Genomic DNA, 8,020 nt, shown 5'->3' on the forward strand with positions numbered 1-8,020 from the left:
AAGGCAGGGCTAACGAGCTGACAAGGAGCAGGTGTGAGAGGAGACAATGGGGAAAGGAACACATACAAGAGGGCAACAGAGAAAAACAACAGAAAAACCTGAGAACTAACATAAATCTAGAAACTACAACAAAATAGGAATTAAACCAACAAAACTAGGAAACATGGAGCAAAGTAAAGCACAACATAACCAAAAACCATGACAAATTTTAAATGGGAATTTAAAATAGCGGTACATTGCCATGGTGATAATATACTGAGGGAAACCCTGCATGCCTCTTAAAAGATGAAACTCTCCTCTTGTTTTTGACTAGCATAATTTCCACATCTATCTAAATTTAAAACATCTCTACAACATTTTAAGAAGTGATTGCTGCAAATTCTGCTATTTGTAGTTGGTTGCCAGCTTTGTCTCTTCTTTTATTTCTGGGTGGATCATCTAAATAAGTGCTCTTCCTAATTGTCAATCATTCTGGTGATATGTTTGCATAAGGCGATCCTATGTGTTTGTCCCATTAGCTATCTTTTTCTGTGCATTCGCACTTTCAGGTGTATATCTGTGGTGAGCTACGGTTTCAGACAGTCATTGAAGCTCACCTTTCTCACCACAGTTCTTTGAAAATGGCTGAGGGTCATAAGAAAAAAAGTGTCTACGAAGTGTATTAGAAGCAAAGAAAGGCCTCAGAAGAGGCAGATATATCCCAGAATGCTTTGCGTTGAGAGCTCTCTTCGCGTATGATTGCCTACGATTTAAAAGAGCTGAACTTAGTGTCTTGTTTTTCCTGTGTTTTAAACCAAGTTGAACACATTGATTAGTAAACCAGCCTGCTAAAGCAAATGAGAGCAAACCTTGTTTTGTTCAGGCTGGCCTGCCCCAGATTGCCTGGTACCCGCTGAATTGACCCATTCTTTCCAGCATCACCGTAGTTTAATGCATTTTTGAGTAATTTTCCACTTTAAAATCTGGTGAATGCTGTTTTGATTGTATTTAATATCTCTGCATCAGAGTTATACACATTAATCTGCTGCTCTTTTAAAGGACACTTGAATGCATTAAGCCTTAAAACTTCAAAATACTTCAGAGACTCTTGAATGGACCCTTAAAACCCCCTTTCCCCTTTTTGTTTGCTTTTATTTTCCTGTGCTTATTTTCACTATATCACAGGCAGTGGAAACAGTCAGGAAACATCTTCAACAAGACAGTGACCTAAACAACAAGACTAATTTCAATCTGGACCAGATCTGTACCCTACTGGACCTTTGTCTTTCCAAAACCTTTTTCAAGTTCAAGGATCACTTTTACAGATAGAGGCAAGGTTGTGCCACAGGATCTCCAGTGTCACCAATTGTAGCCAATCTTTACATGGAAGAGATGGAAAAGAGCTTTGGGCACCTTAAGAGGAACACCACTGGTTTAGATATGTGGATGATGCATTCGTCAAAATCTAAAAGCTAAAAGAAGTGGAAGCTTTCACAAGACACATCAACTCCTTTGACCACAACACCAAGTTCACCAGAGAGGATGCCAACGACAACAAGCTACGTTTGTCATTACAAACATCTGGGCTGTTTGGTGAGCATGTAAGGAGATGGAAACCTCAACATTGAAGTGTATAGAAAAGCCACTCACACAGACCAATATCTTCTTTTTGACTCCCACTGGAACACAAACCTTCAGTCGTTAGAACCTTACAACACCGGCCCGAGCACGTCCCTACTTAAACAGAAGGGATAGCAAAGAACAGAAACACATCAGAGATGCTCTTCCAACCTGTGGATACCCAAACTGGGCATTTGTCAAATCAGCAAGAAAAACCAAAAGAAACGCAACAGGACATAACGGTGAAAAGATATGTTGCTGAAGTCTCTGAATAACTCAAGAGGATTTTCTCCGAACACAAAATCCCAGTACATTTCAAACCAAGGAAGACCCTTAGACAGCGGCTAGGGCATCGTAAGGACATAACCTCCCAGATGAAGGGAGTGTTGTATGCAGTTAGTGTAATGAGGAATACTCTGATCTCTATATTGGTGAAACCAAACAACCTTTCCACAGACTAGTGGCTCAACACAGGTGAGCTACCTCCTTCGGACAAGACTCTGCCTTCCACCTACAGGACAAATTCAATTCAATTCAGTTTATTTATATAGCGCTAAATTCACAACACATGTCATCTCAAGGCACTTTACAGTTCAACCAGATCATACAATCAAATTGATACAAAGTTTTCTATCTAAGGAAAACAAGTTGATTGCATTGACTCATTGACTCAAATACAATCCCTCACACTAAGCATGCTTGTAGCGACAGTGGAGAGGAAAAACTCCCTTTTACCAGAAGGAAACCTCCAGCAGAACCAGGCTCAGTGTGAGCGGCCATCTGCCGAGGCCGACTGGGGTTCAAGGAGAAAGAAGCAGAGATACAAAAAGCAGCTGCAAAAGGCGGCCCCGTCCAGGAAACACACAGCCAGGCAGACGAGCTCCAAGCCAGCTCCCATGCCAGAGGACGAAGAGAGCACATCCAGTTAGTCACAGTCAGAGAAACAGGACCACACTGGAAAACAGCTGATGTTTCTCTCCATGATGGCGTCACAGCCAAACAGGAACAGAGGAGGCAAAGCTACTCTGAGGAAAAGCAGAGAGAGCAAAGGACACTTTGAGGACCAGAATGTTCACATTTTGGACAAGGAAGACAGGTAGTTTGAAAAGGGGTGTGAAGTTAGCCATTTACATTACGAGAGAAAAATCAACCTTAAACAGAAGGGATGGACTCAAGTTTCATCTTTCAAAAACCTGAAATGCAGCATTAGAGTTGATTTCCTCAGCAAGACCCTTAACCCCCCACACTGCTCCTAAGGTACCGCAAATGGCAGCCCACTGCTCCCCAAAGGGATGGGTTAAATGCAGACAAATCATTTTGTTGCTTTGTGCTTGTGACAATGTGATTACAATAGAAGTTGAATTATTTTCTAATTCTAAATACTTGCACTTTATTTCAGATTTGTTGAAGGTTGTTCACCCAGGTCAACATTAAATTATCTGCAGACTAATGTCTCAAAGAGCTGCACCCCCTGCATGCTTCTTATTGGACATAAAATGGAATGAAAAGTTGTTGGCAATGCTTTCCATGTGAAAAGCGTATCATCAGGGGAGCTCATGTGTGATAAACAGGAGGCATGCCTCTTTTGGTGCACACTGAGATTTTGATGTATGATTCTGACCTGCTGTGCTCACTGTGCCGTCATGTGCTCTGCTTTGATAATCAGAAAAACAGAAAGTTTTTAAACTTATTTTTGGTATTCAGAAAGTTTGAACTTACTTCATTGAATGTCAACATTACTCCAATAAAGTGTAAACATTTCTTATTCATCTCTGGAAAATGGAGAGGCCAAAAGAAGTTGCAAAAGATGAGCAGCGAAGGTAACTTACGTTTAAGGTTACTTAAAGTCTTTCTTTTTGATGTTCCATGTGAGGAAATCATTTTCTGTAATTTGAGGTTCTTGGAAATGATGAAAGGATTGAACCAATTCATGTTGTGGGTTTAACTGAAATGTGGTCTTTCCACAAGTGTCCGGACTTTTCTGCCCAGCGTGCATGGCTGGAAAACGGTCAAGAAAGGAAAAGAAAGGGTGGGGGCACAGGGGCCCTGACTGGCCCCTCACCATCCCTCTGTTGAATATGAAAATATATTATACCATAATGTGTTCAGTATGCAGACTTGAAGGAAACCATATGAAAAAGTCCCAGACAAAGAGTCTTCTGTGTTCCAGCTGACCCCCCCACCCCTCCCAACCCCTATCTTTCGTCTGCTTCAAGTGAGGGAGAGAGAGCGCCACATACAGGGAGAGAGAGAGGTAAAAAGGGGGAGGTGTGTGCAGTTTTTGGAGAAGAAAAGAGCAGCACACGCCCCTCGCTGCCTCACTGCCAGACCCACCGGAGTACAGGTGAGCAACATGACCAGCGAGCTCTGAATCCAGGAATTTTATCCGTTACCAAGAAACCGTTGAAAGGCTGCAGATTGAAGTCACCTGCTGCCTGTTTTATTTATCCATACAGGGTAAGATGCTATCTTTGCTTGGAGAAGCAGGGGCCAGAGAAGGGCTGATTGGGGGGGATGCACTGAACTTGAGAGGAAGAGGAGGGAAAGTTTGAAATTCTTTGTCTGAGTAGATGACAAACATCTGTGTTTGCTGCTTTGGTTCAGGCTGGGCTTTCAGAGAGGGAGGGGGGGAAAGGCTACTTTAGCTCTTATATTCAGACACATTGTCCTGACTGTGTAGAGCCTGCTGTGCAGCTAAGTTATAGACTTTAGCTGCACTGTGTAACTTTAGTGGGTGTATCCAATTAAAGACCTGGCTGGAGACTGCATTAACTTGCTCATATCTGTAATTGCTTCCTGTTAACACTGCAGGTGAGGGTTATTATGTGCTTTACAGGGGAGCAACAGGCGCTCTGGTTCTGCCATATGTTATAGATACCCATAAACCAATAACAGTCCTTCATATTTCTTATTTGAAGTTTCTTTAAACAATAGAAAACTGCTTTGACAAGAACTTCAACTGCAATAACAATGACTGTTATTCTTGTAATGGATGCATTTTAATTCCAAGTTCAGAAATATTTGACTCTCTTGATGACTAACAGGTTTCAAAAGTGGACTCAAATTGTTTTAGAAAGCTCCACCTTCTTGGCACAGATTTATGTACACCTCCTTCAACTATTTATCTTTCGTCCTTTGAACTTCTCCATGTGTTATTATAGGAGCAGGTTGACCTGGCACATGAAGAGAGACAGCTCTAGTCGGTCTTTCATGGCTTGATTTATGACAGCACTCTTAGTAACCCCAAGAGAAGCGGAGACAAACACAAGGAGGCATCTTCAAGTTTCATTAGAGACAGCGCGCCGCAATGTTTTTCCTGTCAGTCATCAGGATGCACAAGCTGGGGCCCGTTTGCCATCACAGCCTCCTGAAACTGTGGAATTATGAGCCAGGAATGCCCACTTCAGAGCGCTGCCCAAAATCATTTCGCAGTGCTTTGCAGGGCCCTTGAATGGCTCTTTTGTCTCATCAAGAGGGAGAAGGAGCAAAGGGCCCAGCTAAAACCCTTTAGCATTTACAGCTGAGTGATTTGTGCATGCCAAAGTGTAAAGGATCCAAGCAAAGGGCAAGAAATGACAGACACACAGGAGCACTTACACCCCCCCATCCCGTCCCACCTCCCCGAGGCGTCTGATCATAAAGACATAAAGCAAAGGGATGCGATGAGCCGCCTAAGTGTAACCCCTGTAATTTCTACTGTTACACTTTTAGGGTCGTATAGTTGCTTTGGAATGAAAGCTCACCTGACATCCAGACATTTCCACATACCTTTACACATGTGCACCCGCAGCCTTTGATGATGTACAGATGTCATACCTGAGGGGAGGGAAAGTATGCCTGGGATACGTTATGAGGTGGCTGACAAGCATTCTACAAGTCGTCTAGTGATGAGAATCTGTAGTAAACATACACTATGAGGACAGCTGGGGATAAATGAATAATTACAGTTTCTTCTGCTGCCAGGATAATTTCCTTAGTGTGTCATCAGTGAACGCATTGAGCTGTTGAGTTGTTTTCATCACATAAATTCATCATGTTTTGATGACAAACAGGAGCTTTGTGATCTCAAACTCAAGTAGCCTACATGCTAAAGTATTAATTATATGTCTAATTGTGATTTTTGGGAAAGCAGGGTGGGTAGAAATGGCCAGAAGTGGAAAAACTTTACTTTTAAGTTCAAAATTAAAGGAAAAAGACATGTTTTGCTGTGACTAAAATCAAATGTATGGTGTGGATTTATTGACACCGGTAGGTTAGGGATGAAGTTGTGTCAAAGTTTAATGCAGGATCCTTTCAGCAAAGGCTCTCCTGGTTGAAGTGAGGGATGGAACTGATGGCATCATTGTGTGCGTACTTTTCTCAAGCAGTGTTTGATAAAGTGGTCATTGCTGATAAGAAAAGAGCTTTAAAGCAAATCATAAAGCTCTCATAAAGTTAATTAACTCTGACTGAACTTAATTATTTTAAAATGAAGAAAGAAAACAGGTCTTTAGATGTGCTGACCCTTACAGCTCTGCAAACGACTACAGTAACAACAGCTCTAAAAGGTGAACTTTAATAAAAAAAAACAAAAAAAACACAGACTCTGATTGGCTGATGATGTTGAGAGTTTTCAGGTTCTCTGATCTGAAAGCTCTGATCTTTGATCTTTGTTCACATTAAAGGTGAATTTCAGTCTGAGTTTCAAGTGTTGTTCAATTTCTAGCAGGATTTCTTCTGGGACTGCCATGTGTTTAAACATTCCCCATGTTTCTGCTGCTGAAAAACATCCCAGTAATGCCACCACCGTGCTTTACAAAGGGGAGCTGTTTAAGGGATATTGTATAAAAAACAAGAAATAAATAAGTACTGCTTTTTGGTAGTCTGTAATGTGAAATCCAAATGCAATATTAAGGTTTATTGCCGTACCTTGACAAAATATAAAAAAGGGGGGAAAAATTAGGAACTTTTGCAAACCACTTCTTTGTAACTGTAATTGAAAGCAGGGTGCTAAGGGGTTATATTTGACCTCAGTCAATCAGGTATTGTGAGAAAAGATGAAAGCTAGCGCCAGTTAAACACCACCAGATAGACTGGAGTAAATTTAGTCCCGAAAGCTGCAGAGAGACAAGTAGAAATTGTTAAAAAGCCTTCAGCAGATGTAGATTTCATTGGTCCATATGTCACTGTTTTGTTTCCTTAAATGGAGTCAAGTGTGCATCTCTGCTGCTGTCAGTTTGGAGAGTTACATCTGTTCTTCGTCTGCCTGTTAATAGACATTTTCAGCATGGATCAGAGATGGCAATCAGTAAGCATTTTAATCATCGTAGTGGTGCTGTGGTGGGACAAGAACTAAACATGTGCTCACCTTTCTTCTCTGTGATTACAGTAAACATGAAATCCTGGCTCGATAAAAGACAACTTTTACCAAGGAAAACATCAAAAACTTGTAGCTGAAGGATCGTCTGAAAAGCCAACAAATGAGATGCAGACTGATCCGAATGCGGTTCACACATCTGGGCGATTCAAAGAGCTATTGTCGGGGCGTCTAAACAATACCAGCCTTCATCTCAGCTCGCCTGTCAGGATCAGGCCAGTCAGAGACACAGTGGAGGATTTTAGTTTCCTTGCTGCAGGGAGGTGGGGTTGTGTTGTGTTTGGGATAACTCTGAGCAGGCGTTGACTCAGCTGTTGTTCCATCGGGTGTCGAGGCATCAGGGATGAAAAGAAGTTAGGGTGCTCAAACACCTTTAAAAAACAGATGAAAGGCAGGATAGTTGCTGTGTCTGCGAGGGAAATCATAATTACGTGCGTTGCAGTCGGCTCTGGCTTCTACTCCTCTGTGTTAGAGCAGTGAGTCACAATAAAAAAAAACAAATGTGGCCCTCAGTAGATCCAAGGAGAGGCAAGTCAGATCAAGGAAATGGAAGCGTAAACTCCGGTTTATCATTACAATCGCTGCCAGCGGCTTTTATTAGCTTTGAGGGAGGAAAATAATACTCTTGACTCAATGAAATGCTTTACAGGCTTATTTCCATGTAGTCGCTTCCTCCCAAAATGTAAAAACTGGCACTTTGTAACGAATCTCATCATAAGCCCTCAGGCAGAGGCAATGATACTTTAACAGATTTACAGCAGGAATGAATGAATGCTGATATTAGAGTTAATCAGATATAAACGCAGAATGTTCTTTTACCCTTTAGCCTGTTGAAAGCGGCTAATTTTAAAATCGTTATCCTTAAAGACTGAGAATTATACTTGTCTCTGCTCACCAAGGCAGAATTACATTTTTTTACTTGAGCTAAAGAAGCTGTAATAAAATCCAGCTCTGCTTAACTAGGATTGAGAAAAAAAAAATATAGAATTCAGTACAGATTAAAGGCGTACTTTGCAACATTTTTCAGTTAATTAATGTGTTCCATAACGTTTTGGATGATTAAAT

At 41.5% G+C, this 8,020-nt stretch overlaps 1 long non-coding RNA gene across 1 annotated transcript in view; it reads left to right on the forward strand.

Annotated features, from left to right (window-relative positions):
- Window positions 1-3,920: 3,920 nt before the first annotated feature.
- LOC107086325 overlaps window positions 3,921-8,020 on the forward strand; it is a 5,454-nt gene continuing 1,354 nt past the window's right edge. The window contains exon 1 of the long non-coding RNA XR_001481306.1: window positions 3,921-4,056. This is a non-coding gene — a long non-coding RNA (uncharacterized LOC107086325). The remainder of the gene's footprint in view (window positions 4,057-8,020) is intronic.

Source organism: Cyprinodon variegatus, unplaced genomic scaffold (assembly GCF_000732505.1).
Source record: "Cyprinodon variegatus isolate N-32 unplaced genomic scaffold, C_variegatus-1.0 Scaffold8, whole genome shotgun sequence".
Taxonomy (NCBI): domain Eukaryota; kingdom Metazoa; phylum Chordata; class Actinopteri; order Cyprinodontiformes; family Cyprinodontidae; genus Cyprinodon; species Cyprinodon variegatus.